The 12,653-nt window shown below is 46.5% G+C and overlaps 1 long non-coding RNA gene across 1 annotated transcript; it reads right to left on the bottom strand.

Moving 5' to 3' along the window:
- Window positions 1–4,967: 4,967 nt before the first annotated feature.
- Window positions 4,968–5,895, bottom strand: LOC116903355. The gene is made up of 4 exons (XR_004388273.1): window positions 5,820–5,895; window positions 5,709–5,745; window positions 5,241–5,278; window positions 4,968–5,153 (listed from the first exon to the last, which is right to left on the bottom strand). It is a non-coding gene; the product is annotated as an uncharacterized LOC116903355 (long non-coding RNA).
- Window positions 5,896–12,653: the final 6,758 nt, after the last annotated feature.

Here is a 12,653-nt window from a genome sequence, read left to right as displayed (position 1 = left end):
GACCAGAAGAGGGCATTGGGTTCGCCAGTAACTGGAGTGCCATGGTTACTGGGAACCCTACTTGAGTCATGAGGGGTCTCATACTTTACTTTTCTGATCGAGTGGGCATTGCATCCATGTGGATGTTTCTTTTTGAGAAGTGCTATTAAATATAGAGCCAACTGTAGCTCCTGTATGTTTCTACTTGGAGCTTATGCATGCCAGTTATTAATAAGGTGCAGAAGTTTGTTCTGGATGTGTTCAAAGGACTGAACTTGGCAACAAGTACCTGTGCCTCCTGACAGTTTCTTCAACTCAGCAAGTGTCCAAAGTGTGAACCCTAATACCATTCCCTCAGGCTTCAGTACTAATAAAGACTTGGTCCACATTTTCAGAATTTTCACTGATTGCTTCACCCCAGAGCTAGGATGAACTATTAGTGGCTAGTGGTAGAAAGAGACCCTGGCACACAGGAAGTGGGAAAAGGTGAAGGGAAGGGTGGGACAGTAAGGAAGGTATAAATAAGTAATTCTCCAATATACCAATTAAACCTAGGTCCCACTTGCGGAAGGTTGCACTTTGAAATGGTTCCACCAGCTACTGAACTCAAGATCTCTTGGTGGACTCAGACCACTTACACTGCTCAGGATGCGCTAGATTGGTGGTGTGCTGACTGGATTTACATAGGAATGAGGGACTGCCTATGACCCAACCTGTGTAGTAGAGGCTGGACAAACTCAGGTCTCATATCAGGAAAGTCCATTCAGTAGCAGAGAGGAGTTGGGTTAGTGTAAAGCTAATCTGACTTCCTTTCTAAATTTATTCAAATAGCCATGGTCATCCATTCATTGCCTATAGTTAACTCTTGTTAAGAAACCAAGGAGCTTAGTAATTGTATATCACAGCATTTAAGCATCAAAACCTGTCTGTTTCAGCACAGTGGACATTTTATAAGACGGAGGTAAAAATACTGCATGTTGTACTGGGCATGTATCTGCTGGAGACTGACTTATGTAAGGCCTCGTGTTCATTCCTAGCACTGAAGGAAAAACTGGTCTTTAAGAATTTAAATTTCTGCTAGCATACTTAAGACTGGCTTTACACTTGAAAGATTGCCTTCTAGTTACTTGAAGGCCCACAAGGGTTCCCAGCCAGTGCTAACTTCAAACTCTGGCCTGATTTTGAACTCTTGATCTTTCTACCTCCCAAGTGTTGACATTGTACTATGTGAGGTTTTTTTTTGGTTTTTTTTGCTGTTTGCATGTGAGTGCAGGCACACGTGTGCCATGGTAAGTGGAGATAAAAGAACAACTCAAGTTCTGGCTCTCTACCTTGTTGAGGCAGATTTCTGCACTGTGCCTAGCTGGCCCTTGAGCTTTCAACCATTTCATCTCCACCTTTCATCCCTGTAGATTGGTTCCTAAGATCAAACTCTGGTCTAAAGGCTTGTTGGGCCAGGGCTTTTACCCACTGAGCCATTTCTCTGGCTCTGTTTGACATTTTAGCTTTATCCTGTGGTCAATAGGTTTTTGTTTTCAGTTTTTAGACACTTGTCTCACTTTGTATCCCTGGCTGTCCTGTAATTTTGCAAACCAGGCTGGCCTTGAACTCTCATCTGCTGCTTAAGTGCATGGGATTTTGTATCACCATGCCTGGCCAAGTGAGGTTTTGGTTTTGTTTTTATTTGAAAATATCTTCGAAGAAAGTTTCTTTAGCTCCTAACATCTTTTAGTGCTTTGCTTGCCTTCATTGTTTCTGACACAAGGTTTCAACTGTAACCCAGGCAAGCCTGGGACCCAGACTAGTTCTTCCTGGTCCTTAGATGACTCATTTTAGACATGTGTTACCACTCCTGCCAATCTGCTTTTTTAAAATTCTCTTAATTGGACAGGTGGTATTTCAGATTATTTTTAGTTACCTTTCTTCCTTGGATTCGAAACCAACCTAGGCTACGTGCGACCCTGACTTAAGTTTGAAAATCTTACTTCTGTCTTAGGGTTTTCCTACTGCGAACAGACACCATGACCAGCTTTCCCAGGCCTGGTCAGAAAACTTAAGCGTTGGCTCTACCTCTACTAGGTTGTGTGAAAGACTTCACAGAATATCACCTCACCCTAGACAGGGGTCCCACTGCAGACCAAAGTTATGATGATGCAAGAGTTGGTGGACCAGATGTTTTCTTCTCACGAGTACAGGTAAAGGGTTACTCAGCAATAGGGATGACTCAATACAGCCCACCCCGTTTCTCTGTTGTGCGCGAGTGCGTGCGTGCGTGCGTGCGTGCGTGCGTGCGTGCGTGTATGTGCGTGTATGTGTGTGATGTGAATGCAGGTACATATTCACATGTCAGAAGTTGGTGCCTTTGATCATTCTTTACCTTGTTTTTTGGGGACAGTATCTCACAATCAGGAGCTCAGAAGTTCAGTTCGGCTGATCAGTTTCTCACATATCCATCTGCTCAATCCCACATTTATCCTTAAGGTTATAGTTATACATTGCTGTGCCTGGCTTTTAAGAGCTGGTGATCAGTACTCAGGTCTACCAAATGAGCCATTTTCCCCAGCTTCTTCATTTTGAGAGAAACTTACCATGTAGCTTTGGCTGGTCTGACATTCACTAGGCCAGGCTATCCTCAAACTTGGTCTGATCTTTTCAAATATGTTTTCCAGGTGCAGAAATAGTGGGTGCTTGCCCATCACACTTCTATTCATTTGTATATTAAGTACTACAGTTTTAAGTACTAGGCTAGGGGGAACAACATAGCACACTCAACAAAGTCCCTAGGTTTCATACCCAGAACAGTAAAAAAAGATGTAGTGGCACTTAAAAGCACTCAGGATCAGGATTCAAGGTCAAGCTAGGCTACAGGGAACCCTGCCCCAAGGGGGAAAAGTGGATGATAATCTGCAACATAAATAAGTAGAAGGGACCTGACTACAAAATAGGAAGAGTCGTTGGAACAGCCCTAAATCTCAGAAGCAACATGGTACTTTGGGAACGTGGGTTTAGAACAGTACTGGGTTTGAGTCCTGGTACTTGTTAATAGAACTTTTATGTAAGTTGGGATAATGTGGTTCTCAACCTTCCCAGTTCCTCATGTAATGACTCCCAACCATAAAATCATATTTTGTTGCTTCACAACTGTAATTTTGCTATTAAAAATAATAATGCAAATATCTTTCTGATAGTCTCAGGTAACTCATATGATGGGGTCATTGGTTTGGGAGTTGAAATGCACAGGTTTAAGAACTGGGACGGGGTTGGGGATTTAGCTCAGTGGTAGAGTGCTTGCCTAGCAAGCACAAGGCCCTGGGTTCGGTCCCCAGCTCCGGGGGGAAAAAAAAAGAACTGGGACAGAACCCCCATTTCTGAGAGGGAGAGGGCCTGTGAAGTTGCCCTATGCCAGGGTGCAATAGTCTAGTGAGAACTTCAGTGACCTCAAGGAAGCCTGGGGCAGGGGAGAGGAAGTTCTCTACCTGAACAACTTGTCAGAGGAGGAAAAAGGTTTTTTGTTTTGTGGAAATCTTGCTGTCCAAGGCCCAGGAGAACTTAAACATCTCTCTGGCTAACACCAGCTCTCTGTCTCTACATCCTGCCCCATTTCAAAGGCAGGGTTCCATATGTTCTTCCATATATTGCCACCTTTGCTGCAGCACAACTTGTAATTTGGTACCATTTACTGTCAAGAGAGCCATATACAGGACACTGTGGCCTTGCATCTCAGAATGGTTGCCAATAGGAGTTGGTGACTATCTAAATTTCACGAACAAGTTTGGGTATATTTGACCAATTTTTAGAGCACTTGGCATTCGTGAGGCCCTGGGTGTGTGCTTCAGCACCACATAAACCAGTGTGATGATACTTGGGAGGTGACAGCAAGTAGAATGGAGCTTCAAAGTCAAGGCCAACCTGGATCTTGTGCGATGTTTGGTAGCCTTAAAACACAGTTAAGTGAGTTCTTTTGCTACCATAAAGCAAATACAGGAATAGCCTTTCAGGATAAGTGTGGGGACCTATGGTAGCCTCTCCAAGCCGGATGTGTGGCTGGAAAGCCTGCATCTCCAGGAAAGGTGCAATACTAGCTAAAGCCTTCACCTGAGGCACCTGCATTGCTGAGCAGGCTTCCACCAGGCGGAAGAGCACCGAGAAGCGCCTCAAGGGGGTGCTGCTGTGAAGCTGCTGTAGTGCTGGGATCTCACCTTCACGGCACTCACCAATTACAGTGGCACAGCCCAGGTCAGTTTTGTGCCCTGGCCATTTGCCTTCCCTGTTCCCTCAACCAGGGCAGGTCTGTGTCTCGTACCCCCGACCCCCAACCCACCCCCAGGCAATTCTGTACCACAGTTTTCATGCTTTTCTGAACCTGAAAGGTGAAATTCAGATGCCTCAGGGTCTGATGCTGGGCCTCTGCCTCTAGCTGCCTGATTTTTCCAAACACCCGACATTGCACTCTACCCAACAGGTGGGCTGCTATCTCTGACACCAAGAGGTCCCTGACCCTGGGAACCTCTGAATTCTGGCTTTTGCTGCTCAACTCTTCTGTTTTGAGACTGCTGGATGCACTCACATCCCAGGGTATTGGAGGAGGAGGTTTCCTATGTGTCAATCCGAGGGCTACACAAAATTTTATCAAAACAGATGAGTCAATGAAGTCTCACTGGGTTGAATTGGGATTTTAGAGTGACTAAGCCATCATTCTAGGTTATATCATGTGGAGGTGATCCATGTCATCAGAACTGCTAGGGTCTGGGCACAAATTCTAGTCTTTGGATAAGACATTGTGGTATCTTTTATGGCAAGTTCATTCCCATTGCTGGACTTTGACCCATGGGAGAGCATTGGAGGCACACGATGATTAGGAAGCTGTCAATGTAGGATCTAGCTGAGAATGAGCTTCCTTATAAAAAGCCATAGGGACAGACAACTCAGGCATTCCCACATCTTTGCTTTCCCCACATATCACAGAGGGGTCACAAGACCACAGGACAGAGCAGCAAGACCAGTTTAATATAAAATGAACTTTGGAACACCCTTCCCTGTCACTGAAGACTTAGTGTGCTCTCGGGAAGCCATTTTGGAGAGGAAGATCTCCAGAGGGGAGATACAGCAGGAAGTCATCAAAAAGCTGCCTCCAAACTTGGTCCTGTGTTCAGTTCGTCAGGTACTGGCAGAGCCTGTGGAGAATTGGGTCAGTTCTTCAGTGACCTATTCCCTTTGCCACCCTATTGTTCTCCCTGAATCCCACCAGAAGCCCAGCTCACCTGGAGTGATGAGTGGAGTGGCTTTCTCAGGTAAGGAACTAGAGAAAGGAAACACGCAGATAAGCATCAGGACATTGCCTCAGGATTTCCCATGTCACTCTCCTACAAGGGCATACTTTACATTTATGTATTTGAGCTTTTGAGACGTAGTCTCATGTAGTAGCTCAGGCAAGTCTTATGTTTGGTATGTAACCAAGGACGGCCTGCCGATCTCCCTACCTCTACCAAATGCCAGGATTGCAGGTGTACTGCCATGGGGGCACAAACAGGAATACTCTTCCATAGTGACTTTTAATATCAAAGGACTGGTTTTTCTCTCATTTGAGGCCTATGAGAATTTAATCTTCAAATAAATCCCACTTTTAGCCCAATGAATAAGCAAGGTGTAATGGCTCTGCTGGCCCTAGAACTTTATCACCATGTACAAGTGCTCGGCCAAAGATGCATACAACTGGGTCCCTGTCTTACCTGGGCGTATGGTTGCGCCTACATTTGCACTTGCCACCTAGGAGAGGAAGAACATAGATTCATCGAGAGTCTGAACCTTCCTCTCCCCACACCGCCAATCCCTCTACTCACTCAGGGCCATGGCAATTCCAGCGATGCACAGGAGCCCCCCAAAGATCATTCCTCCCAGTTGCAGGCTCTCCCAGTCTAGGGGTGGGAGCAAAGAGGAGACATTGCTTCACGGTACCCTCACACATTCATTCAAGAGGTATTTATGGGTTGGGAGTGTGGCTTTGTGGGGCACCTTTACAAGCACCCACTTGCCCTATAAATACGTGCTTGCCCACATGGCTGTGAAAAAGACCAAGTGGGTTAATAGGTACATCATATAATAGTAGTACCTTGTGGGGACAAGTGCCATGAGAGACAAAGGAGACAAACCGAGAGGAAGGAGGACAAGGTTCATTGGACCAACCCTAGCTCCATGACCCAAGGTACCCTTTTCCCTTCATTTTGTTGAGCTCTTATCGAAGAACAGGTTTTGTGTCCCACCCACCTTGACTACTGGATCATATACCCTCCTCATCAGTTGACTGGTGAAGGAGGTCTAAAGCATTGACTCTGATATAAGGATTGACTATGATAGCGTGGGTAGGGAGGGGGGTTGGTGTCGGCTCTTACCATAGTAGAAGGGACTGCCTTTATCTGCAGTAAATGAAAAATAAGGAAGTAAGTACCAGATCTAGGAGATAGGATATGGGGTCTCAGGAGGGAAATGCAGGCAGGCGGCAGGTGTCACTTTGGAGTGTACAATGGTGGCTACTCACCAACTGGATCATTGGCTTCCAAGACAGGCAGACCTGGGTGAGAGAAGCAGAAGTGATTATTTGTCACTTTGGGGTCAAAAAACCAGCGTCTAGAGGAGTCTGCAAAGTGACCCTGACCCTAGGCCTACCAGATACCAAGCAGGCAGGCCTTGGCTTTTTTAACTCATCCTGAGGCCCATGGCTTCCCACTCACAGCCCTTCGTATATCTTTATTTTTTTAAAGAGGTGGATTTAAAACAAAAAGCTTATTATATATGAGTACACTGTTGCTGTCTTCAGACACACCAGAAGAGGGCATCAGATCCCATTACAGATGGCTGTGAGCCACCATGTGGTTGCTGGGAATTGAATTCAGGACCTCTGGAAGAGCAGTCAGTGCTCTTAACCGCTGAGCCATCTCTCCAGCCCGCCCTTCATATAGCTTGCCCTGCTAGTCTGCTCTGAACAGGATGGTTGATTCATTTTTAACCTTGTCTGAGAAGTGTTGGACAGAGCCAGGCTCTTCGCCTCATGAGGAAACAAGCCTACTTTGATAAGCATTGTCCATTTCACAGTTCACCAACTCAGTGGCCGTTGAGCAATTTTTCAGTATCCTCATTCCTCCTGTACTAGCGTTTCATGCAGCTGACACAGGTTAAAGGTGAACACATTTATTGGGCACCAGTCCTACTCTGGGGAGAGGCTGTCTGGTGTCTACTGCCTTGGTAGGTGGAGTGTATGGAGAACTCACCTGCTAGCACCAGGAGAAAGGCACAGGTTATTCCCTCCATCTCAACCCAGGGCGAGGCTGCAGGCTGCCGGGTGGGCTGCAGAGCAGAGGTGGGTCTGGGATCTGTGACCTGCCACAGCTCACCCCATTAGGAGGAGGCAGAACTGGTGTGAAAATTAGGTATGCGAATTCCACATGGGCAAGCGCTTATCTGAAGAAAAGGATTGCTTTCCGTTTTAACATCTACATATGGCACTAGTGATTACCTGGGTATGTGGATTGCTTAATTCTAGTTACGTGTTCAGAACACCCTGTAGTGACCACATTGGGCTTCGTGAAGAGCTTTATAAAGATACTATCATCTCTTTCTCAGAGGTGGGAACTCACAAAGATAAAATCAAACACTCCAAGGGAGTTGTCTGTGCTACCTAGGAGTGAGATGTCTTGTCCTAAGCTAGGCTTTCCTAACCAGGTGTCTGGGCCCTGACTCTTGAAAAGATCTGGCCCCAGAGGAGCCAGGTTGGGTCATACATTATCTCAGAATTTAGCAACAGGTCTGGAGGGTGCAGTTCCAGCCTCCTCATCTACAGCCAGGAACTCTGCCTGCTCCAAGCAGCCTCAGATCTACTCAGAGCACAGGTACCTGCTAGAAAGGTCTACTAGTGTGTGAGACATAGCCCCCTTCTCCTGTGAGTAGGTCCTACTCCAGGCCCCATTTACAAGTTGTATGTGATAGCCCTCGTGTAGCTAAGTTTTAGAAAAAGCCCTATCCCTTCTTTCTGTATAATGGCAGCTGTTGTCAAAGGTTCCGTTCTGAAGTCCCGGTTACTATCTACTGTACTTAGCTCTGGTCTACTAATGAGATCACAGATCCAATACCTACTGGCTGGGCTCAGTTCCCTCACATCCACTTACCAGGTGTGTGACTTAGTAGGTAATGCCTCAGTGTTTCAGTGCCCTGTAAATAATAGCAACCTTGTAATTTATGCAGATGAAATTGAGGGAGCTATGATAAGCCAATCCTTAAACATATATATACCCAGCCCTGAAAGCCTGCTACAGTATATATGAGCCCCATGGGCCCGAAGATGGAAAACTGGATAAAAAAATTCTTCTGGACGTGGGGGTTTTTGGTCTGGCCAGTCTCTGAAGTTGGTTTTCTTTGGCCCTTCATCAGTTTCTCCTCCTGCTTCCTATAAACCCACAGCTCCTGAATTAAGTCTCATTTTTTGCTTCTGCTTCTGCTAAAGGTTGGCTCTTACTTCCCCTAGTCCTGAACTCGCTGCCACACAGTTACAAAGTCAGAACTCTCCAGGCCTGGAGAGGCCATCTCTGTTCTCACAATCCCCAGTTACTCAGTTCTCAGAGTCCTGGAGTCGGCACCCACCACCCCTTCCTCAGATGGTCTCTCGGCCACCTCTTCCAAGGAGCACACTTAAGTCCTTGCAAATATCTACTTACCCTGGAGATGACCCGAGCTAGGTGAATGGTGCAGAGAGGAAGTCTGAGGATAGCCTGGCTGGGTTCTGCTCTTTAAACCCAGGAGCTCCGCCCTGACCACACACCAGCAGTCTGGAGGGAACTGGTCCTACCTCTTCTGCTCCTGTAGGCAGCCCTCCCCACCTGCTCTTAAGGCCGTAACTCACCACACCCAGGGTAGAGCCAGCGCTGGGTCCTGGCTACTTAGAGCTAAGGAATGAGGGAGAGAAGGGAGAACTGGGACTACTGGATTTCAGTCTCTGCTCCAGAGGAAAAGGGGCTTCCTTAGTCTACCCAGGTCTTAAAGCTCCAGGATTGGTAAAATGGCTTGGGAGGTAAAAGTGCTTGTTACCAAGACTTGAATTTGAGCCCAGAAACTACAATTTAGAATGAAAGCTTACTCAGAAGTTATCTCTGATCTCTCTCTCTCTCTCTCTCTCTCTCTCTCTCTCTCTCTCTCTCTCTCTCTCTCTCTCTCACACACACACACACACACACACACACACACACACAAATAAAAAATTTTAAAAGCCCTGGGTCCCCGCTTGCTTGTGCTGTGGGGAGTACCTTGGGGACAGTGACGTAGATAACAGAGACTGACAGCTGCACTATTTTTATTTGAACCTGGTATTCAGAGAGAGAGGGGGCTGGGTCTGATGGGGACCATTGGTTCATTTACCATCTTCTTGCTAGACCTGGATACCCTGTGACTTGGGGAACCTGCTTTAAGCTGAAATGAGAAACTTTCCCAGGTAGACTTTTGCCTGCCTCACACAGAGGGAGGGACATTGCCAGGCAGAGGAGAGCTTTGTCCGATGTTGGCCAGAATCATCCTACCATGCCTTCGGATGACACTTGGCCTCTGCTCCTTTCCAAGTGAGGGGAACTTGTGCCTGTGTAGGAGGTCACTGAAGAAGAGTTGAGGTTGTCTGTCTTGGGTAGGTGTGGAAAGGGTTGTTAAAGGATTCAACAGTTAACTTTTTTTGAGTTTCGTAGATGTGGTGTTCTGCCTACATGTTTATCTATACTGTCTGAGTATCTGGTGCCCACAGAAGCCAGAAGAGAGTGGCAGATCCCCTGGAACTTGAGTTACAGTTGTGACAGTTGTGAACAGGCATGTTGGTGCTGGGAATCAAACCCAGGTCCTCTGGAAGAGCAGTCAGTGCTCTTAACTGCTGAGCCACCTCTCCAGTCACCCTTCCTCCCTTGAGTACTTTTTTAAAAAGTGGGACACTTCACAAAATTGCATTTCATTACTTCATTACAGTTTGTCCTTTACTTCATTATTATTATTATTATTATTATTATTATTATTATTATTATTATTATTATTATACTTTCTTGAGACAGGGTTTCTCTGTGTAGTCCTGGATGTCCTGGAACTTGCGCTGTAGACCAGGCTGGCCTTGAACTCACAGAAATCCACCTGTTTCTGCCTCTGCTGGGATCAAAGGCATGCACCACCACCACCACCACCGTTCAGCGTTTTCCTTTTTAGGATGTCTTTTGTTTATTCTTTGACAATTTCTTGGGTGCTTATGATGTATCTTAATCATATCCATCCAAACTCTGCCCTCTTGTTCCTCTTCTTCCCTCTCCTCTTCTCTCTTGCATTAGTACTGTCTGCTGGATTGTTGACTGATTTTGTTAGCTCCTCTTGTGCAGGTAAACACGCGGCAGTAAGTTCATGACTGCAGTGGCCATGTCATGCCCGAGAGAGCACATTTCCCCACGCCTCATCCTCCTGTTCTTAATATTCTTTCCATTTCTCTTCCTCAGGGCTCCCCAAACCTTCTTGATGCTGAAGTCCCTGTTAAGAGCATTCTGCCAGGTGTGGTGTGTGCTTTTTATCCCAGCATTTGGGAGGCAGAGGCAGGAGGATCTCCAGGAGTTTTAGGCCAGCCTGGCCTACATAGAAAGTTCTAGGATAGCCAGGACTACATACATAGTAAGACGCTGTCTCAACAACACAGAACCACACAACACAACTAGCTAAACAAACAAACAAGGGCTGAGCACTCTGGCAGTCACATGGCCTCAGAACTCTGACCAGTTACAAGTCTGTCCTAACTGCTGACCACTGAAGAGAGATGCTTCTCTGGCCAAGGTTGAGGGAAGCAGTGATCTAGGGGTAGACACGTGAATAGTTAAAATGTGGCTCGACAAACATCCATTTAAGCAAAACAGTCATAGTAGGTTCCTCCCAGAACCTGTGACCTCTTGAGCCAGGGCTTTTGGCTAGGTTTAAAGCTCCAGGTCTGAATTCCCTCCTTCAGAGCAGGCCTTAAATCAAATCCAAACGCACTTTGGTTACCCCATGAACGTCATGCCACTGTCACACATCTAGGCAGGTTGATTTACAGCTGAAGGGCTGACTGCAAGGATGTCATGGATGGCTTTTCTCCCCGAGCGCCCTGCATGGTGCCTTCTGGCATTATGAACTCTAGTCAGCAGAAGGACATTTTTTAGGTCAGATCCAGCTTGATTTCTCTCTGTCCTGCAAGCAAACTGTGGGGTGTCTTCAGCATTAGGGTCTCACTGCCTGGTTCTGCTGGGCAACCAAGAGCCAACAGCAATAGCCTGTGTGGTTGGGGCCCCTGAGAGCTTCACTGACCTGTAACTCCTTGGGAGGTCCCATGTCTGGAACTGAGATTTTCATTTTATAACCCAAGTATTTGGTGGCAGTCATTTTCCATCCACGTAGGATATTCGCTCAAATTCCTTCCATTTTTAAAATTATGCTTATTAAATATATTAGAAGGTAGTGGGTTTTCATAGGGTGTTTTTACCTTTACTTTTATTTTACCTACACTACCCCTCACCCCCTACTTCTTTTCCATATCTCAGGGGAAAGGTCTAACTGCCAATATTCTCCACACCTTCCCATCATATGTGTTCTATCGCTTTAAGAGCACTCTTCCCCCTCATGGGCCCTTCCTAGCTTCCTGGTCTCTACAGACACTCCCTATTAACCACGTAAATCTAAAAACACAAAGCCACGATTCACATGTGAAGAAGAATACACCTGGCATTTTTCTTTCTAGGTCCGGTGTATTAGTTAAGGTTTCTATTGCTATGATAATGACCATGCCCAAAATAACTCAGTGGGGAAAGGGTTTATCCAGTTTACACTTCCAGTAAGAGTCTGTCCCTGAAGGAAGTCAGGGCCGGAGCCTGGAGGCAGGACCTGAAGCAGAGGCCATGGAGAAGTGCTTATTGGTTTATTCCTCATGGCTTACCCATCCTGGATTCATTCAGTCTTTGTTTCTCGCCTCTCTCTTCCCTCCTCCTCCTCCTCCTCCTCCTCCTCCTCCTCCTCCTCCTCCTCCTCCTCCTCCTCCTCCTCCTCCTCCTCCTCCTCCTCTTCTCTGTCTTTTGAGACAAGGTTTCCTCTCTGTAGCCCTAGAACTTGCTCTATAGACAGACTGGGCTTGAACTCAGAGATGTGCCTGCCTCTACCTCCCAAGTGTTGGGGTTAAAGGTGTGTGTGCCACCACCTTCTCCCCCGGACTCCCCTCTTTTTGATAGAGTTATTCTATGTAGCCCTGGCTATCCTGGAACTCACTATGTAGATCAGGCTGACCTCGAACTCACAGAGATCCACCTGCCTTTGCCTGCCATGTACCGGGATTAACAATGTGTGACATCACACCCAGCATCAGACCGTTTTCTTATGCTACTACAGAGGGCCACCTGTCCAGGGTGATGATGTCGTTCCAGGAGAGCGGGACCCTCCAGCATTGACTGTTAATCAAGAAAGAGCCTTGCAGGTTTGTCTGGAAGTCAATCTTACAGAGGTATTGCCTCCATTTCTCCTTAGATATGAAGCCATGCTCTCAATAAAGATCCCCTCCTCCCAGACATGTCTAGGTTTAAGTCAAATTGATAAAAACCAATCAGTACACTTCTCTTAACTCAATTAGTATATTTTTCCAGTCCCACCCGTTTCCC

Source organism: Rattus rattus, chromosome 6 (genome assembly GCF_011064425.1).
Source record: "Rattus rattus isolate New Zealand chromosome 6, Rrattus_CSIRO_v1, whole genome shotgun sequence".
NCBI lineage: Eukaryota > Metazoa > Chordata > Mammalia > Rodentia > Muridae > Rattus > Rattus rattus.
This window is presented reverse-complemented; position numbering and strand designations above follow the sequence as displayed.